The sequence below is a fragment of the Lissotriton helveticus genome, chromosome 2_1, assembly GCF_964261635.1.
Source record: "Lissotriton helveticus chromosome 2_1, aLisHel1.1, whole genome shotgun sequence".
Taxonomy (NCBI): domain Eukaryota; kingdom Metazoa; phylum Chordata; class Amphibia; order Caudata; family Salamandridae; genus Lissotriton; species Lissotriton helveticus.
Window position 1 is genome coordinate 1,344,603,747 of NC_136059.1, and position 20,496 is coordinate 1,344,624,242.

At 42.8% G+C, this 20,496-nt stretch overlaps 1 protein-coding gene across 8 annotated transcripts in view; it reads right to left on the reverse strand.

The window, feature by feature from the left end:
- The window catches only part of PTPN13 (protein tyrosine phosphatase non-receptor type 13), a 1,030,035-nt gene that overhangs the window by 702,812 nt on the left and 306,727 nt on the right, over positions 1-20,496 (reverse strand). The gene's annotated exons all lie outside the window — the stretch shown is intronic.

The window sequence follows — 20,496 nt, forward strand, 5'->3', positions numbered from 1 at the left end:
AGCATTGTGATTGGTCAGGGGAGTCTGGCTGATTACTTCCTGCTCCGATGAGCGATGACTGAGAGATACGGCAGCAAGGTAAATTAAAAAAATTATAATCTCCCTACCTCCCCCACTCGCCCCCACCCCGCCACCCCCATTTTGTGCCAGCCGCTACTGTTCTGATGGCCGAAAGGCTGGATATCTAGCTATCTGTCTTTTTGATTAATCGGGTTTCAAGAAGCAGCAAGTACTCACCTGATCTGGTGAGTCCAGCACATTGTGGGGCTGAGATAATGCTTTGGTAGCAACCAGTGCTTTAAAAGTAAGGAGGGTTTCAGAGAGACCTAGAAACCCAAAAAGTGGTCGGTATAACGAGGGCAGGGCTGTAGGATGTATCTATTTACATTATCCGTACATGACCACTGGGCAAGGTTTAAACGGTTAATAGCCATAGGAAATTTTTAAGCAAACTGCTGAATAGTTGTTCATAGAAATGAATGAAGCATCGTTTGGAAAAGATGCCACAATGTGACATCAATCACTTAAACTATATACTTATGCAGATTTCTCAGCTTTAATATAAAGATGTTACAGATTTTATAAACACCTAAGGATAATACAGGGACGAGAGAATGCAACAAAAAAAAAGTAGAAAAATAACCAATTTAATGTTATAATACGTGAAAAAAGTGCATAAAATAACATAAAAAAACAGTTACCGACTGGGACCCAGTATAGCCTAATGGCGTCACTCTGCCGGCCAGATAAGACAAAACACAACTGAAGGTGAACATATGCTAGGCCAAAGAGCTCCATCAGGGTCTGTTTGGGGAGCTTATTATATGAGCCTAATCAAGACCATACAACATACAATGTCAAAGTGACACATTGTGCCATAAAAAATATTTTTGAGACCTGTAAATATATGAAAGAGCCACGTAAAGAAGGCAGCATCTTTAAATAAGTATTGCAGCTCCCAGAGACATTAAAACTGCAATAGGCCTGCACCGCAAAATAGGATAACGATAGGACGGCGTTGCTAATAAAACACAACATTAAATAGCAGAGAATAGCAAAAAGGAGCATCACAGAATCCTAAGGAATGCATGTTGTGGTAAGAAATAAAGAAACACAAAGATAAATAAGAATACTCATCGTGATTTAATTCCAACCACATCCAATTATAAGGAAAACAATGCCTCAACTCTGCCGTTCCCAAACACAATTTATAATCCTGCTTCTAAATCTCTTCAACGAAAAGAAAAAAACATGTTTTTTTCCCAGTATGCAGTACACAGCAATCGTAAACTTCCTACTTTTGACACCCAGTTTAAAGGTAGCCTACCAGCGAACTCCTACTATATATTTTAATCTGACCACCCCCTCTCCCCCTTTCTGACTTACTTATTTTAAAAGCCTGAGAAAGATAACTACGTTTATGAATACTCCATGCTTCGAGTCTGGAGGCTGCCCTTATTTTGCAATAGCACTTCCGGGTTACAACTAGACTTCAGTGACGAGGTTGCAGTGTAGTCAGGGAATCAGTTGCAGCTAGAGGCCTATTGACAGAGGTGTGTAATAGTACGACAGAAATCCTTTAGTACGCATTACTAATGCATGCCTTTGTGAACTGGCCCCAAACATCTAACATGACAATATTCAGGGAATGTTATGTTATTTTAAGGGATTTATAGAGCGCGTGGCTGCCGCAACAAGGGGGCTTCCTAGTGCTGAGCCTCAGAAATAGAAAGCAGATGCTTTTTGCCTCTCAAGGAAGAGCGAGGGAATTAAGTGGGGAACAGCCATGTCTTCAGAGATTTCCTGAGTAACAAATTGTTTTCAATATTTCTAATGGAAAGTGGAAGTGTGTTCCAAAGGGTGGGAGCCTGGGCGCAAAAGGCCAGCTCGGGACCTCCAGACAGGGGGAACAGTGACCGAGTTAAGGTCAGCTGAGACTAGGTGGTGGGGTGGGTTAGTAACAAGACTAGAGATTAGACAAAATAGGAGCTCTTTGGGAGAACAGGTTTTTGTGGGCTGTACACAGGGTCTTAAAAATAATTCGCTTCATTACTGGAGGCCAGTGCAATTGGCGAAAAAGTCCAGAAACAGGACAACATTTTGGAAGGGAGAAAAACAGCCGCATTCTGGGCAAGCCAAAGTCTTCTGATGACTGACTTGTTAAGGCCAAGGTACAGGATGTTACAGTAGCCAAGTTGTGACAGAATTACTGCTTGAAAAATGGTTTGGCGAATGCTGGAATCAAAGAGGCCAAAGATTGGTTTGAGGCTTCTCACAAGCCCGAAACATGTGCCAACAACCGATTCAGCTTGTTCTTCAAAGACCAGGGTACTGTCCATGGCGACTCCTAAGATTTTAATGGTGGGCTTGGGTATGGGGGAAGACCCGAGAGAGGGGGAGCCACCAATGGTTGTCCCATGAAAGGGAATACTCATAAACAAGAACTGCCTCCCCTTTGCACTTTGACTACTGGGAAGTCAGATATTTCGGTCAAGTAACAAAGGCATATTGTAAAGAGTACTCCTGTAATATTCTTCCACATACTCATAAATGCCTTTCCAAATTGACCCATAGTTGGCAAGCTGATTTTGTTGAAAGGTGAAGTACCACTGCAGAAGTGACTTTTGGAATGTTTATGGAGGCATTTTGTTTGCAATGCGAGTGAACAGTAGTAAAGACAGATAGAGAGGGAGCGAGACACCTATGAAATGCAGGTGAATTGACCGGGATGCAGTAATTATGAAGATTACTTAAGAGTGATAGAACGAACAAAACCATCTGCAGATTCAATATCAAATGCTAAAGCTGGTTCCCCGGCAATTGAGCGAACACCGAGCTCAGATGAGGAAAAAACATGGATTTGCAAATAGTAAGAAGGAAGCTGGGGATTGCAGTGATGTGGATCCAGAGGGAATCCGGAAATGGCCATGGCAAAAGTCTTTGTAATCAATTTGCTACCTTAAAGCCACCAACAAACTTGTTACGTCATGGCGCAGTGGGTGTTTTGACTTCTAAAGAACATTAATAAATAGGAAATCAGAGAAGACATGTAATGTAATCGCTCTGCGCTTTCACTACACGGAAAGCGACAGCGCAAGAAATATTGTGAAATCAAAAATACATAAGCCTGTGATAATATATGAGGAGTTTAGCGCATTACTTCTAGAGAAAACCGAAAAAACTGAACATTCACAAGCAAGAGCAATTGGAAGTCTCAAGAAATAGCAGCCTGGCTGAAGGGTATGGACAGGCCTGGGCCGGTTAGGATAGGAAACTTTAAAAACATATATTTTTCAATTCTGAGTCTGAATGAAACACACATGTATTATTACTGGATGCAGTAATGAAACTTTACTGGAGATTCCATGGCAAAGAATGGAAAGAGGAAGAAAGATTTTAGCTGTCAAACTTGAACCATTCCATCGACCCTCGGGGCATTCATTTTCTTAAGTAATACACTAAAGTGTGATAAAAGTTCATATTATATTGACACTGAAAAAGTTGAGTCCTGACAAGCCTGGTATCTGTTATAAAACGAACACAACTTAAAATGTTTTAATTCTAACACATACACTCCTCTTCCACGCATTTATAGGGGCATATTTACATGTTCTGGCGCATCTCTTCAAATCAGCAGGGATGCGCCAGAACAGATGCGTCATGCAATCCCCTCCTTCCGCCACCACAGATGCGCCGCATTTACAATGCGGCGCACCATGGTGCAAGGAAGGGAAGATGCGGGACGCATCTTGTGGCGTATGGGCGGCCCATTGCTGGAGTCGCACAGGGGCCACCCATACTCAACGTGGTGCGTCACTCCTTACGCCTGCTTCAAGCAGGCGTAAGAATTTGACGTAGCAGCGTCGTAAAACTGACTCAGTGAAATCTTGTAGATTTCACTGCGTCAGTTTTACGGGGCTTTCCTGCGAAGAAACACCCACCCTGCAACAGAACGCCCACATTAAACCTGACGCAGGTTTCATGTGGCGCAGGGCTTTACAACGTGACACATCTGCCTAGATGCGTCACGTTGTAAATAGGTCACAACGTGGCGCATTGTTTATGCCACCGCTGCGTCACAAAAGTGACACAACGGCGGCGTAAAAGTGTCACAAGGGGTTTCTAAATATGCCCCTTAGTGTCTAGCCACAAACATCTGTAGCCGTTTGGTAATAGCTAAATAGTGTCATACCACCAGGGGTACGGAATATCGCAGATTTTTACACTGTGTCGCTGAAAACCATTAAGTTACAGGTAAAGAGTGTACAATCATGTTATGCTTCACAATTTGAAACGGAAGGCATACGTGTACCATTCTGTGGACACTTTAGGTACCAAAGTCAAGTCAGATGTGTTAGCCCTGGCAAATTATTGTTTTGTCATATTTGTAGTTATTATTCTTATCCTGGTGTTATTTTTCTGCAGTCGTTTGAAAGTAGAAATTAAGAATTAAAAATTAAAAATTGCCAGCTACAGATGTGGTGGCTATTATTAGGCTTGACTTAAGGGAAGAGATGGTGTGATCTCTGAAACCATAATTACATTTTCGTATCAAACACCAGAGTGTGCACGTGCTCGCAATCAATTACCTGCGGCACAAGTTAATGACTTACTACATAAAGGCATATTTCCAAATCATCAACGCTGGATGCTATATTTCTTGGGCACTATTCTGGTCTTTTGTTTGAACCCTCATTTGCATCAAGGGGAGTGGCTTGCAGCATCCAAAAGGATGTGTATTATCAGAGGGGATCTCCATATGGGTGGATAAAAAACCCACTCATGAACCGTTTTACAGATATTAAAAACATCGGACTTCACCTCAAAGTGAGGGCTTTTAGCTGGTATTCCCATTGTTTCACTACAAGGCAGCTACACTAGACAGAGAGATGCAGCTTTACAGGGTGTGACATTTACTCCTCAAAATGGTGGTTTTGTGAGGAAAAATATATTTAAAGCATTATATATATATATATATATACACACACACACGGAAAATATTACCCGGTAATCATCTGTTCGTGGTGTGTACTTACATGCTCTGCAAAATTCCTGTCATGTGGTGTTGGGCCCGGACCTTTGAAACTTGTTTTTTTTCAAAGAAGTTCGAGCACAAAACCTGGTGTGACCCTGTCCTTTCTCCACAATGCAACAGCACACTTGCTCCACCTCAGATTATTTTCCCACGGAAAGAATGAGTGGTATAAGTGGAGTGCCGTGTTGAAGACAGCGTGGTGTGTGTAGTAATGAAAGTAAACATATATGGAGCATATCGGTAAATATAGCCCACTTCCGGAGAGGAGGGTGAGTGCAGGTGAACTTATAGCACTACAAGCCATTAACGGATGGTTACAGTTTAGGAAACATTTTAATTTGTAGGACGTGTGGTTGTAGATACACATACTATGCAGAGACTATAAACCAGTCTCTCTCTAAAGCAGTGGTTAATTAGCAGATTATGCAGACATCTGAAACAGTGTTCCAACAAAAGTCTGTTGACATTAAAAAAATATCAAGACAGGAGTGCTAAGTGAAGGTATGAGGTGTTCGTCTAGTAGCAGCTGTGCAGATATCTGTTAAAGGAGTGTTACCCAGAAAGGCTAACGTTGCACCCTTTGTGCATGTTCAGTAGGCTCTAGTGGTATGGGGAGTGTTGGCCACTGTATAGCAAGTTTGAATGCACTTAACTATTCACCTGCCAATGCCAGCTTTACACCTACTGATATACATACTCACTCACTCATACATCTACTCACCCAACCACTCACCCATACAACCACTCACAGATCCACACAGCTACTCACACACCCTTAAAACACTCCCTGACCCAAACAGCCACTCACACACTCACTCACACATCCATAAAACAACTCACTTACCCATTCACATACCCACAAAGTCACTCACTCAACAACTCACTCATCCATACAGCCACTCAATCAGCCATACGGCCAACAGAGCTACTCATTCACCGATACAGCCATTCACACATCCATTCACTCATCCACAAAACCACTTACATACCCATTCACACATCAATACAATCGCTCACACATCCTCTAACTCACCTATACAGCCACTTACACAAATGTGTACTGTGCAAAATAGCCAATCACACACCCACTCACTTACCCAAACACCCATTCAAACAGCCACTCACTTGCCCATATATCCACCTACACACAGACACTCACCCATAGATCCATTCACAAAACCACTAAGTCACCCATACAGCCACTCACACACACACACTCATCCATCCTAGTCACTCACACATCCACCACAATCAGCAATACAGCCACTCATACACACACTCATCCAACCATACAGCCACTCACACAGTCACTCACTCACACATAGAGCTACTCACACACCCACCTATTCACCCATAAAGCCACTCACACACCCATAAAGCCACTCACACACCCAAACAACCACTCAGATACTCACTATCACACTGATACAGACAGTCACAGTGCAACTCAGCTGACATATATTAGAGCTGACATATATTTTAGAAACAGTATCACTCATTTAGTAGTACAAAAAGAATAGTAATTTAGCCTATGCATAAGGTTAGAATATATCTTTACCTCTCAGAAACATTTACAAGACACACTCACTGAATGATGTCATCAGTGATGTTATTTGAGAGGTCCTCAATGCTATCAACAGTGATGTCACTGACCTTGTCATGAGTGATGTAATATGGGAGGTCATAAGCAGTGTAGTGCTGGGGCATAATTAAGATTTCGCTCAATAACAATAACTGCTGAATTTCAATGGTTTTGTACAAGTGGAATATGAGCCTAACTAGAACGTTCCTGTAACCTTTGGCAGTCACCAGTAGGTAGTTATAGTTAGAACCAAAGTTTCCATAGGAAAAGCGTGTTTTGTTTTTCCATTAACTTTGGCGCCAGTTGACGAATCTTCACAAGACTTCCCCTTTTTGATTCAGCTGCTGTGTTGAAAGTTTTGGGGTGATCCGTCAAGCAGGTGCAGAGAAAAAAAAAAGGGGGGCCCAACACTCGTTTTCCCATCTAAGGGGATTTTTCATTTTTTAAACAAAACGACAGCCCGAACTGCCAAACGTAATTACACCAAATTTGGCAGAAAGCTGGCTGTTGGTCCAGAAACTGTGCTTTTTGTGAGTTTCAGAGATATTTAAGTTAAAAAAATATAGATATCTGGGAGCCCAACAGCCTACTGAAACCCTACTGAAATTTTATTGGCTACCAACACTTCAAGCAGGAAGTGTTAGCAGCCATCTTGGGACTCCAATGAACTGAGTCCCACACAAAATGTAAAAACCACCGTGACCCCCTAGGCCTCTGGGGGAGGGGGTCCCACTGGGACTTCGACCCAGCGTAAAAAGCATATTTTTTGAAGGCGGGTTCTGCAGATCCTTCCTAAATTTAAAAAAAAAAAAGCACGGGCTTCCGCTCTTCCTTTGATTTTCGTCACCAGGTGGGCCGAGTCCCGGGGGCATTGTTTTAATAATAGAGAGGGAGCGCATGAGCCCTCCCGCCTGAGGCTCATTAAGCCCCGGGGACCATCACCTCTGCAGGGCTTATTTCTTTTTAAATGGGAACAGCCTCTCGGACAACCCCAGCCCTGGGGACCCCCACCTACCCAAGGCTTTATTGTAAATTATTAGTGGGGCTGCAAGGACTCCCCGCAGTCCCGGGGCCCGCCACCTTTCCGGGGCTTTAATTTAATAAAATGCAGGGGGTCACACAGATCCCCCACAGGCCCTGGGACCACCACCTCCCTGGGGCAAATATTAAAAAATATATAAAAATATATTTGAAAAATGAGGGTGGCCTCTTGGCCCCCCTCCTGGAGCCCTAGATGCCCCTGGGAACCGCCACCCCCAGGGCAGGCTCCAGCAATGTCTTGGATTGCTCACCCCAAGGACATTGCACTTTCCTATGGCTTGGCAGGAGCACCGCTCCCGCCAAGCTGTAGCACACTTTGCTTCGCTTCGAATAAGCGAGAGCAGAAAATGATCTTGCTTACTCGAAGCAGAGCAGAATTGATTTTGGACAGAGGGAGCTGCATGTTAATAACTCCCTCTGCCCAAAAGGAATGCCAGCTCCCACAAGAGGAGAGCCGGCAGGTACCATGGCGGCCTTGAAAATCCCCCCTGTCTTCAGCATGAAAAAACTGGGTGCTATGGGATGGACCAGGGCACCCAGCATTGTGGCCAGGCTCCAGGAGATGGGGCCCCCAGGGCCAAAATCGAACCAGAAGGGGGCCGCGGCCCCTCTCCCTTGTTTTCTAAATTTAAAAAATAAAAGGCTGGCACTGGGGGATGAGGTTCCAGAGACCAAAATCGACCCAGGGAAGTGGGGCCATAACAAATGCTGGGTCCCGGGGATAGGGTCCCCAGGGCCATATAGGGACCCTTTCCTTTGTAATTTAAAAACAAAAGGAAAATGCTACAGGCACATCACTGGACTCCCCGCCCCCTTTCTGTACCAATCTGCAATCGTGCCTCCTGGTGCACTGCTGGTTGGGGGACCCTTGGCTGCTAAGGGTCCTTATGGGCCAACAAGACCTCATGTGACCTCCAGTAAGTCCCACACAGCTGGATGGATTGGTGAGAGGTGGTCGGAGGCCATGCCCCTTTCTCTGCCACTCTGCAAATTTTCCTCTAGGTTCACTGCTGGTAGGGGATGACATTCCCTTACCTCTTGAGGGCCTTCTTCCCACAACCAGTAGTGCATCAGGAGGAATGTTTGCAGTGTGGTGGAAAAAGGGGGGGAGGGGTGGCTTCTGATGACCTCTCAGGAAACCCATTGTGTGGGACTTACTGGAGGTAACAGATGGGGTAGTTGACCCCAAGGACCCTCAATAGCCAAGGGTACTTTACCCCTGTACTAGTAGTGCCCCAGGAGGTGTGTTTGCAGAGTGGTGGAGAAAGGGGGCGTGGCCTCCGACAACCTCTCAGCAATCCTGCTGTGTGGGACTTACTGGAAGTAACAGGAGGGAAAGTTGGCCCCCAATGACGTCCTTGGTCAGACAACCAATCACTCACCCATACAGCCACTTTATGCCATTGTGAAAGGCAAGTCATGGAGCATATTTACCGCAGCAGTTTAAACAAGGAAAACAGAAACTGTTTTTTTCCTTCTTCTGACATACTCATCTAGAATGTGATGAGCAGAAAGGAGATATTTATCACAACATGTTTAGGTTTCTTTCACATTATAGATCAATACGGAAAAATGGAATCTCTGTACGATTCTACACATATGCCAAAGCATTTTTTTAAACCCGACTTGCATTAAAACGGTTCTAAAAAAATCCTAACTGTTTTTGGGTGTGTTTCATTTCTTAGGAAAGATTCTGTTTTTATTATTGTTGCCTGCAATGAAGAGGAACAAGCCAGACATTAAGGATTCAAGAGGTTTATGGGAAGGGTGATGGTGTGAGCATGCATTATAAGGAATAACATACCTTCTTCCGTACATTTCCACATTATAGATCTTTGATGGAAAAGTAGAATATCTACATGATCGTACACAGCGGGAGCCAGAGCATTTTTTAACCCAACTTAAATTAAACATGTTCTAAGATCTTTTTGCAAAAATGACTAATCACTTTTTGGTGTGTTTAATTTCTCAGGAAAAATTCTGATTTTATTCTTTTTGCCTGCAATGAACAGGAAAGAGGAAGGTGCTAAGGATTTAAGAGATTAACAGTAAGGGTGATGGTGTGAGCATGTATTATAAGGAATAACATATCTTCTGCCGTACATTTAAAGGATATTATAAGTCACCTCAGAGTCCCATTGCCTTATAAAGGAACTCCGCCTTTGACCTCGTTGCTCTAGAATGTCGCAGAACTCCTCTGTGAAATGCATATTCTTATAATGTACATACAGCAGGAGTACTTTAAAACCAGGCCTATTAAAACTTTGAAGGTTGCTTACGCTTTCAAATGTAAACTTAATAAAGTCATAAATGAGAGTAGTTCAAGTTCTTAAAAAATACAATACAGGTGAATACGAGTACAGTTTGAAGACTGTATACATTTCTTAGATTCCAATATTTTAGGTCATTAGGAGCTTCTCAGCATCAATACTTGCCTGCCCAATCACGTTAATTCCTACCTTCAAAATGGTGGCCATCTTTTAAAGTGCATTGTCAACATCATCACTGATGTCATGTGCATTTACAGATTATGCCATGGATGCACATAGTGCAGAATGGAAACAGGTTGAACCCCTCACATTAAAGGGTTGTTTATTTTACTTATTATTGTTAACGAGTATATAGCATGTCAGGACCTCACATTTTTTAGCCCACTTTCCATTATAATATTTTGAAAAGCAAAGCGTGCGAAGTTACATCAAGATGAGAGGGGAAATTAGTCAGTGGACATAAGTGCGTCATTGGGAGAAATTCTTATTTAGCAAATTTATGACGTAATGTAATTGGCACGTAACAACATGAAGGCACTTGGACCGGAGCAGGTAAGACCAGGGCTGGGGAAGTCGTAGTTATTTATCAATAAATCTATTGAAGAAGAAATTATGTGGTGGAATTCTTCATCACCTCCTGGTAATTTCCGGAAATCGGGGACAGACGTAGTGGGTCAGCAGAAGTTATATTTATTATTTAATTGAGAAGACCATAAATAAATTAAAGAATTTCAGGAAGTAAAGCGTGTAAAATTCCTTCCAATCAACCTGCATTGGCGGCATAATTCACAATGCGTCTTTGGTTTTTGACTTCAGCTCTGTAGAGTCAAAGGAGAGAGGCATGTCATGTTGTCAAAAAAACTAAATATGCAACATTCCTTGGCAATGTTGTCATTTACATTGTGTTTGAGAAATTGTGCTGGTTATAAATAAAGAAGCATGTGATGAACGATGGGTCACGTTTCTAGTCCCCTGCGGTTCATTGTGCCACTGCATTTGTTTAGAAACTTTCAGTATATGGCATGACTGTGGTTTTAGTGTTTCCACTTCTTCATACCACTAGCGACATAAACACTCGACTGACGTACTAAAGCTAGCCACAACATGTGTTTACTCTCTAAATTGTTGCGACAGACGTGCAATTGGAGAATTCTGAGGGAAAGGATTTGGTCAGATTGCTCGAGTGTCTATAGCATTTTTCCTGTTAAGGCAATTTTAGGATGCGACTGGCAAGGAGGCAAAAACAAGTCATACTGAACCATTGTCAGCAGACAAGATGCTTTCTTCTGCCTTTGGCTCGTTTCCTTAATGCTAGTTACTTATCATTTCTAGAGGTGTGTCTCGCTTTTTCTCATTTATTGAACAAGGAGAATGAACTCAACTCATTTTTTAACCCATCCCAAAACGTGGCACTACATTTTTTGGAAAACTACAACGATGAGGTTGACTATTAAAAAAGTTATCTCACCATGTTATGGTTGGTGGAAGACTATATGAAGGTTTTAGATTAATTCAATACGCTAATCATTTCTTTAATATCAACGCTGCGGAGTAACCCAAACATGGCAAGAATGAGAACTGCTGTTCCATTTACTCAATTAGAGGGGGCAGTAAAAACAGGGCAAAAGGGCTGGCAGAAGGGCTGAATATGTAATTGGGCATAACAAGTGAGGCACAAGTGTGGATCGTGCAGGCGTTCCACTGGGTGCATATATGGGCCCATCTCAACCTGCAGAGGCGACTGAGGTACCAACGTTCTAGCCCACAGATCTCATCCTGCTTTTTGGATTCTCTCTCCGTGACAGCACTCTGGAGGGATAGCCCCCATGCTCCACTGATTCTTTGTGGATGCCTTGGTTCTACTGCACTGGTCCAGGGGGTGCATTTGGTAGACAATTCATAGAACAATTTAATGCAATAAATTGAACTCCTTCACTAGTCAACCTATGCTCAGTAACCTAGGTTATGCACCCAGCTTTCTGGAAGGACCTCCTAAAGAAAGCCAATGGTACTTATGTCCGCTACTCAACTCTACCAAATGATCAAGAAAGCTCTCTTGTAGGGCTACCAGTCCAGATTCAGACTAAACTAAAAGAGATGGGCACCATCTAAATAGTTGGCAATGCCTTTCTGATCACCAATGACTGTGACCACTGCTCAAACTCTCTGCAGCATTTGAGACCATTGTTCATAGAACAATAGTCAGCACCTTCACCATCCAAATCAGCATCAGTGGCATCTCAGAGAGCCATATCTGCGGAAATTTCTTAAGTAGGCTAAGATCTGTTTTTTGCATCCCAAGTCCTCTTTCGCCCCTGATCCCAGGTTTCAACTTTGCAGTTGGCCACCTACAGTCTAGGTGCTTCTCAAAATACAGGTTAAATAATAAAGAAGAGAAGAGGGACAGCACCGAAAGTACAAAATATGAATACACATATGTCATGAGAACTTCATAGAAAGGGAAGGATTGAAGCATGAACCTTTACTAAGGGAAGTAGGAAACAAAGAGTCCCTTCTTAAGGAACATCCGTTACTCTCTCACATGAAATTAACCACATCTGGAGGTAGATTTACTTTTGTGTCATAAAAATGGCACAAGCTGGTACAGAGAATTGTTTAGGGATTTAATTTCCAATGCAAATCCTGATTACATTGGAAGGTATCCCTAAAGGTATGCAAATTAGCACTTTATGCTTCCTTGTGGTAAGCTGTTTTTCCTTGGATGGTGCATGGGCGGTCCAATGCATCCGCAGATAAGATTTTTACACAAATCCCCATCTTCTAAAAAAAACTAAAAAGGTAGACAGGACTTTTTAATCCAAAATGAATGCCTCCTAAAGTCAGATTTACAAGTTTGAAAAAACTCTTCTGTTCGCTAAACATTTCAAAATTGCCTGTCTGCTGCACTATTTAGCCCACAAACAAAGCGGAAAAAGTGTTAAAACATGTCTTAGCTTAGTATGTGGTATTGGAAAGGTACCCGTCCAGTACTAAACCTATGCTTGACATTATGCACACACCTTTGCACTATGGTGTAAGGTTATGTGCATTGATGCAAGGTAGCCTAAAGCATGCCAGCACAGGGAGAGAAAACAGCCCTATATCTCAGTATATGTAGTTTTTCTCTCCCAGTGCAGCAACTTTTATTGCTATGTTGTGTCACATGAAAACTTAATAAATACTCCCCCATAGTGTCAGTGATTTACCTTCAAAGAATGATGAGCCCTCACCCACTCACACGCGGCAAAGCATGGTCATAGAGCCTGTTTGTCACGTGCCAGTTGTCTCCGGCACGTGTAGGCTCAACCTCATTGATGATCGAGTGGCCCTATGAATGAGGTATTTGTTTTTTTAAAAGACTAGTCACCAAGTCTTTACATGCTATATCCCAAGGATTTGTAAATCCTTCATAGTCCAGATGCTCTACGCTTGATCCATAATCTGCTTCAGGAAGGATCTAAAAACCCATCTCTTAAAGCAAATCTTGTCTCAGTGTAAACATCCCCTGACTGGATACCCTGGAGATACTCGTCAACACTAACTCCTCTAATGGACTCAATATCCCACCTCCAGTGCCTCTGAGGAGATCCCTTCTTCAACCCCAGGACTTCCACCACCTGCCATCCTTTCTATATCTAATTTAAGCCCTTTCTTGCTACCCTCAGCCAAGTGGATCTTAAATCTCAGTAAACCTACACAGCCTGTTGAAACATTCCCCCTTACCCAGCGGCTTGGCCACTGTGTGCCTTCTAACTCTCTTGTCTTTGTACTCGCCAGGGGTGGGAAATTCTTAGTGCTACCCAGGGCATATTGTTAGGGGTCACAGATAGCAAGGCTTCATGTTTTGCTAAACTATTGTTCAATTTGACTGATTACAAAATAAAATGTTCACAAAATTATCCTTTCTTCTTCTGGGGGAAAATGTATCCCTCCAAATGAGAAATTCCTTCCCCTGAAGCCCACGTTCTTTTTTTACACAATGGGGTGAAGTTCCTTACCTCTGGAAAAAGTTTTCCTCCTGCCCTTGTCAGGAATAAATGAATCGCGTTAATAACCTTAAACTTTTAAGTTTTGGAATATGCAGAAACTTAAAGGGCATCCCAGTTCTCAAACTACCTGGTCTCACCTGCTTCAGGTCCATTTGAGTAGATGTTTTAACATGAAAATCTTCATGCTTTGTAAAAACCTTTAATGAGTGCAGAACAAACTCTTGCATTTGTACATCGAACATACACACCTAATAGCTTTGAAAATCAGGCCCTTGACATTTTGACTCAGACCTTGCAGAGTTTAACTTATTGTGTGTGAAAAATAACGTTCTATTTATTAATATGGCGTTAAGTATAGGATCACAATTATGGCAACGAAGGAAACACAGTGTCATGGACTGATTTGCCTAAGAACTACACAATGTGATTAAGTGGAAAAGGTCGGACTGTGAGAAGTCTTGTTTATATTCACTACCTAGGCACCCCCAGATATAATCATGATGAAGTTCAGAAGGTGAATCCATACTAATATAATAAAGAGAGCGCCCAAACCTTTGAGGCGGGTAATCTCAGGAACCACAGCACCAATCACAACACCCAATACAGCTTTGGAAAGGGCAGTTGCAGCAGAAGGACATAGGACGCCCAGCATATACATTTAAAAGGTAAAAGAACCGTGCCAGCAAAGTAGTCCCTTGTGGGCGTGTCTGCGTTGTGCTGTGGGCGTGTGCTGGGGGCCTGACAAATGCTGGGGGCGTGTGGTACGTTCCGCCCTTCATGCCATGTCTCATATCGTGTGCTAATCCCACCCTGCTCCCTTTAAATACCCCTGCACCCCATAATCAAAACCCACCCTTACTCCTTAAAATACCCCACCACCCTTAACCCCTTCGATGCTCATGACGGAACGGTTCCATCATGAGCTACGGTTGAGCTGTGCTCATGACGGAACCGTTCCGTCATGACCACGCCTGTTTTTATTAGGGCCCAGCACCGGAGGGGGAATCGCGGTCGCGCTGAAAAGGTTAAACACTAACCCATCTTAACCCTATAAATATACCCTGTACCCTGTACCCCAAACCTATCCCTAAACCCTAAAAATACCCCTGTACCCCAAAACCTAAACCTAGCCCTGAACCATATAAATACCCCTGTACCTCAAAACCCAAACCTACCCCTGAACCCTAAAAATACCCCTGTACTCCAAAACCCAAACCTAGCCCTGAACCCTAAAAATACCACTGTGCCCCAAAACCCAAACCTACCCCTGAACCCTAAAAATACCCCTGTACCCCAAAACCCAAACCTAGCCCTGAACCCTAAAAATACCCCTGTACCCCAAAACCCAAACCTAGCCCTGAACCCTAAAAATACCCCTGTACCCCAAAACCCAAACCTAGCCCTGAACCCTAAAAATACCCCTGTACCCCAAAACCCAAACCTAGCCCTGAACCCTAAAAATACCCCTGTACCCCAAAACCCAAACCTAGCCCTGAACCCTTAAAATACCCCTGTACCCCAAAACCCAAACCTACCCCTGAACCCTAAAAATATCCCTGTACCCCAAACCCCATACCTATCCCTAAACCCTAAAACTATCCCTGTACCCCATAACCCAAAACTATATCTGAACCCTTAAAATACCCAAACACCCCAAAACATATACCTCAGTACCCCAAAACATGTACCCCTATACCCATACTTACCTTATCCAAACATTAAAAAAAACATGCTTTTACCATTCATGCATTTACAACGAATTTCGTTGTAAATGTATGCGTGGTAAAAGCATATAAACTATAATGCCATGCGTTATAATGGCATTGCGGAGTCATGGTACTTTCTTAATGAAAGTATGCGGAGTGATGGTATGCGGAAAGAAAGTTGCGGAATAATGGGTGTTTACCCTCCCCCGGTAAGTACATTGGTGGCACGGCGGCCCACATCTCCAGCAACATACTCATATTTTTTCACCACCCATTTGAAAAATGCACAGGTCTCTCTCATTGATGGCCAGCACCGATATACACTTTTAGACACACCTCCCACCACAAGTTCTAGAATTGCGAACTTTAGAGCTGGGGAGCTACGTTCGAATCTCGGCATCAGCTCAACATTCTGTGATTCCAGCCAAATCGTTTTGTCTCCCCGTGCCTACCACAAATGAATGTGTTCTTCTGTAATGTAAATTGTGCTCATGCCATGTTGTCGAGTTCGGGCTATATAATATTGCAAGAAAAAATAAAGTAGGGAAACTGGAGTTCACACACTACTGAATGCGCACTCTTAAGTGCATCAGCAGTGCACTGTGAATCGGAGCGTTTCACAGGCCTGTCACAGATAAGAAATGCTATCTAAACGAAATCCTACAAAACAATATACTACTGGCCGGCAACAATTCATACCCGGACAACGTCGGGACGGGCTGCTAGTGAGCAATAAAGAGGAGAAGAGTTGGCCTAACGGCTAGAGCGGTCAACCTCGAATCTGGGAACTGGGTTCGAGTCTCGGCAACGACCCTGAACATCCTTTGATTCTGGGCAAATCACGTAATCTCCCCATGCCTAACAAAAATGAAAGTGTCCTCATGTAACGCAACTGGTGCTATATAAAGCACTCCGATACCAGATACCTTCGGGTCAAGTTCGCACTATATAAAACTCAGTTAAAAAAAAAAAGATGCCTTTAAAATGTATCTTTACACATTTGCTGGACGTTCAACGACAAAGTCAGGCTACCACATCTTCTGACAAATTGCTGCCTCTTTGGAAACTGGAGTGTACTTTTGTTTCTCTGACTGCAAATTTTGTAAAAGTGATCTAGGTGACAATCCTGGAGTATAGGAAACGAAACGACAGGATTCAGGATGTAAGCTTTTTTCTGACAGACAAAAACATTGAAATATTGGTAAACGAACTATACACAAGTTTGAAATTAAAGCAGCAATTACGAAAGCACATAAACCACCGTTTTTTGTACTTCTGAAGAGTGATTGAAATGAAGATGTTAATAGGATCTAATCAAATCGAGACACTTTACTGGGCGATGTGCAAATCCTAAATATTAGCTTAAACCAGGTTTCTATGCATTATCTAGTTTTACCAATAAAACTGCATGACTAGGCAAAGTCAGGGGCCATTTCAACGGGAAATGTGCTGTCTGTTAATGACAGCCCGCTACCTCACCAGTGCTCCCATTACACAATGGCTACATACTACACCCTCACCATTCTCCTCCTGAATGGGCGTCGCACATTTGCTACACTTGTTCTTTTGATGACGTTTGGAGTTTTCACAACCCCTTTGATTTCAGTGATATAACATCAATGGGAGTACTCTCACTCTGGAAATGGTGCCAGCACCACAGCACCATTCCATCCAAAATGCAGTCGCAGCCGGCTTGGCTCACGGATGGGGGTGGGCGCAGGGAGGGTGAGGGCGAGTGGTCGTGGGGTGGGTAAGGGCGAGTGATCGCACAGGGGGGGGGGGGGGGGGGGGGGGAGTTAAAAAAATTATTTTAAAACGTACCTTTCCAGGATCCACGTTTTCCTAGCTCCGGCTCCTGCTTTACGGCCTACGCAGGAACAAGAAGCAGGCAGCCTTTCTCCCCTCCCCTAAGCCAATCACAACGCGGCAAAGGCAGCGTTGCGATTGGCTGGGACGCTGACCGCACAGGCCTCCATGGAGAGTGCGCATGACTGGTTTGGTCGGCCTCAGAGGGCCGACCAAACCAAACATACGACAATTCGTTAATGATTTTTAGAGTCAACATTAACTGTATGATTAGGATTTAAAGCTCACTGATTCTTTCTAACTTACAGCAGATGAATTAATGTAACCCAGTAACATGCTGCCCTCTATTTTTCAAATGACCACCTTGTGACTGCCTGGCTCACTCGCTTCTCTGGCACTCACTGAAAGTCAGAAATGGGTTTTACCCCAAACCATTTTCATAAGTCACCAACTGCCACTGTCAAATTATCTGTAATTGCACCAGGAGTCTTTAGGTTATGCCACAATGCAGTATATTACAACAAGCAGCCCTAGAACCAATTAGGCCCCAAACTAAATGCAAACAGATTAATTTACAAATGAAGTCTGTGAACTTAACAATAACCTAAGAAAATAGGTTCAATAGCTGCCAACTTTATTAACTTCTTCAAATGTTTGATGCTTGCCCAAGATTACTCCCAGTCTGTGCACCCTCAGAATGGTGGGTGTATGCACCCCAACAATTGTTAAGTAATCTAAAAATTCTTGGAGACAAGTCATCATGCTTTGTCCCCATTAAAAGACAACCATTCGTTATCTGTTCGTGCTTCTATCACATGGTAATGCTCAGTTGGCTCCTCAGAATACGCACTGCTCAAATGGTGACACTGGTTGCAGGTGGCCGGCACTCATTTTGGAGAACTGACTAATTTTCCACAACTTGACTTTTTAAGAGAGCGAGAGAAAGGCAGAAAAGGGAGAAAGCAAGAAGATAAACAGAGAAAAATAGGGACAAAAGAACAAAAGTGAGATAGGCAGGAAGTGTAGGATAGTGGAAGATGGCATGAGCCAATATGAAAACTATGCAGCCTTGTTATTCTGCAGTTCTGGCATTCCGCGGCACTTGTGGCAGGCTCCTAAGAAAAACCTTGGGCCTTTACACTTATTTAATTTTGTTAAGCAAATTAATTACTGAGTGTTCCGATCATAGACCCGAGAAGTTTTAATAAACAAATAGCGGAGCATTGTCAAAAATCACACATCTGGGATATGAGCGTCGGTGTCTAGAAGCTTCAGATACATGTGGCAATTCAGGCAAGCAATCCATGTTGCATTGCCTGTTCTTTTGTCATTTTTATCAAAGGTACAGTAAACATCTCTTGATGACAATTTTAAGGGCCAATGGCACAACGGATTTTAAGGTTGCCTATGGGACTATCCTCCAACTTAATGGGAAAGACTTAAAATTTCGAGTTTGTACTTTCTTGAAAATGGCCATTCATTCGCGTGCCTCAATGAACCCCTGATAATTGTATCAGATTAGATATTTTTATTTAATAGTCTATTCCCTTCTGCTGCTATTTCTATCTGCACTTTGCACTTCGTCACTTTATTATACAATGCTGCTTTATATACAACTTGAAACATCCCTGCTGCTATTTTTTTTCTTAAAACTACCTGTATTCTGCACTTTGGCATTTTATCATTCGATGCTGCTATATTTATAATTCGCTATATCTGTGACAATTCCTTGTTAATTTATTGAATTGTTCTTACATAGCCAAAGCTTGATGTACGTTTTCAATCCCAGACGATATTCTTGAGCAAATGTGTAAAATGATTAATTTTGTGAGAATTGTTTGTGCTTTTATGGATCTTGTATGTCCGAATAAAGATTATTGAATTGAATTGATATATGTTACAGAGGTGGGATGAGTTTTGTGGCACACCACAAGTGGGAGTGTGCAGACTTCAGGCAGACTTCGAATGCTCTAACAAAACAAGCATTTGCAATGCAATAGGTCTCGCATTATGCAAGTTTAAGATATTGGCATTGTAAATGACAATTTATTTTATTTATGTTTTAAAAATTAAAACATAAAGGTAAGGCATTTTCATTTAGAATGTCATTAGCTGAAACCTGCTAGACCTATTGCAATGCAAATGCTTGTTTTACTTAGCCATCTTGCAGGATGCAGTACTGTATGTGGCCAAAAGAGGGGATATGATAAATCCACTGTATTCATTATGCATTGCATGCAATACAGTACCACAAGTACATTCAACTAATTATGTCCATATATAACATTTGTAGCTATGAAATGTGACAAAAGAAGCTTTATATTAATTCTGGATTAGGTCTTAGTGTGTGTGGAGCGGAGGAAGGTAAATTAATAGAAGGTATTATATAAATGTGAGAAGCGGTAGTGAGTAAAGTAACAACTGTACGCTTTGCAGGGCACATAGCTTGTGTTCTGTCTGTAAACTCTTTAAGAAAGCAGTCCTCTGAGGCTGTAATTACAACATGTGGAGTAACAACACATGTACCAGAAAGTGTCCTTATGAGAGGTTACAAGTAGATATAATGCGGTACCTGTAAATCTTTTTAGAAAGCAGTGCTCAACATACTGTGATTCTGGGCGAATCACTTAATGTCCCTCTGCCTACCAAAAATGAATGTGTACTTAACTGATTCTGATTAACCCTGGGCAAAGCACTATGCTACGCTCGCGTAGTTTGTGAAGTTTGCGCTACTTCGCACTATGCAAATTGCACGTAGCACAGTGCAAACACACGTAGCATAGCATAGTGCAGTGGTCATTTTTTGCTTGCTCGTGGTCCTCAACGTCAAGTTGGCAACCGCAAGCAAGCAAAATGACATCCCGGTGAGATTTTTTCCTCGTTCGCGATCAGCAACATCAAGTTGCCGATCGAGAGCGTGGAAAATAAACCTCCCGGCGAGATTCTCATCGCAGGGAGGTCAGGTTTCTCGCGACCGCTCGCGATGAGAAACTACCAGTCCACGTAGAGAAAGCTGCTGCGAGCGGCAGAAAACAACCGCTTGCACTGTGCAAGATGCAGTTTGCAC